This window comes from Wasmannia auropunctata, unplaced genomic scaffold (genome assembly GCF_000956235.1).
Source record: "Wasmannia auropunctata unplaced genomic scaffold, wasmannia.A_1.0 LD336078.1, whole genome shotgun sequence".
NCBI lineage: Eukaryota > Metazoa > Arthropoda > Insecta > Hymenoptera > Formicidae > Wasmannia > Wasmannia auropunctata.
This window is the reverse complement of record NW_012026812.1, coordinates 286,300-287,946: the sequence shown is the minus strand read 5'-3', so window position 1 is coordinate 287,946 and position 1,647 is coordinate 286,300. Positions and strand designations below refer to the sequence as shown.

At 28.4% G+C, this 1,647-nt stretch overlaps 1 protein-coding gene across 1 annotated transcript in view; it reads right to left on the bottom strand.

Annotated features, from left to right (window-relative positions):
* The window catches only part of LOC105449072 (protocadherin-like wing polarity protein stan), a 10,725-nt gene that overhangs the window by 8,271 nt on the left and 807 nt on the right, over nt 1-1,647 (bottom strand). The window lies entirely within an intron of this gene.

Genomic DNA, 1,647 nt, shown 5'->3' with positions numbered 1-1,647 from the left:
GATTTAATCAATGAATTTGCGTACAATAAATCAAGAAAAAAAAGTACTTTAAGTACCACTGTAATTTCAATAAAATGTGAATCAGTTTCATGTATTTACTTTTCGGTATTCAGAATTGTCTTGTATCTTTTAAGCAGAAACGACAAAAATCATACGAACAATCATGTTTTTTAAATAGCAAATGTAAAATATGTATGTATTTAGATCATTGTTATTATTTAATAATAATAATAATCCCGTTTTAATATTAGCCCCTGAGCCAAAAATATCTTAAAGGGGAAGCATGGTTTAGCATGCATGCTGAAAAATTAGGTGACTCTTTTGGATTTTTTTTAGGAAACTATTCAACCAATCCTTTTGAATTTTATAGGGTAATTTTTTATACTATTGAACTAACTAAAAAATATTTTTTTGCCAGAAAAAAGTATTTATTATGCAAGTAATAATAACATTTATTCGGCGGTGATGGTGTTTGGCGGCATGCAAGATAAAACTATTTATCCGATTGACTTGGGCCTTTGCACACATCTGCAGAAATACTTCCCTAATAACTTGAACCACAGTTTATAATAATATTATTTAATTAAATAATTTTTATTGCGTAATAAACACGACAAATTTTTTGCTAAAATCGCTACCTTTTTTTCCAAGTGTCGCGATTTTCACAATTTCGCATTATTTTCTTTAAAAATTGATTCAGTTAATGCGTAAACTCTTAATAAACAATCATCTTTTTGGATTTTTTATTTCGAGACAAATACAAGCGACGCTACATTGCATGCCGCACGCCGACGCGCCGAATAAAAAGTTATTATTACTTGCATAATAAATACTTTTTTCTGACAAAAAAATATTTTTTTGTTGTTCAATAGTATAAGAAATTACCCTATAATGTTCAAAAGGATTAGTTGTATAGTTTCTTTAAAAAAATTGCAAAAATCACCTAATTTTTCAGCATGTTAAGACTCCCTCCTTAAACTGGCTCTGGTTATGAATTTTAATCCTTTGCAAGGAACATTAAACGTTTTTTTTACACAAATTTACTTTATGCAGTTTAATATATGAACTATAACATTCAAAATTGATTAGCGTACGTCTATATTAGTGTACCATTCTGACCATTTTACTTTTCTTCAGAATAGTTTCTCTCTTTTGTTACGAAATACCTGTCTATGTATATTTTGTGTGCAAAATTATTGGCGCTACATTCATATTTTGTGAAACAAATTAAGCTCCAACATTACGAGTCATTGTCAGTTAACGTCTACTAATCATTAAGGGGTTACACCACCTTGACCGCCTAAAAATCATAGATAACTTTGGGAATTCTTTTTAGGAAAACAATAAAAGTAATAAAAAATTCGTTTTAAGACTTTAATAATACAAGTCTTTAGAAGTAAAAATATTTTTTTCATTAATTTTTTTAATAAAATGACGACGCTGAAGCCATTTTATTAAACGTCGTTTTGTCAGCCACTGTCAAATCGGCGTTGCGGGGATCTGCGATTCAATTAAACCTGGAGCAAAAAACCAAATTTTTTTAAAACTATATAATATGCACTAAAGAAATACATACGGATATTTTAAAATATAGATTTTTATAAAAATTGCCAACATTTGAAAAAAAGTGTCATTTTCGGCCAAAAA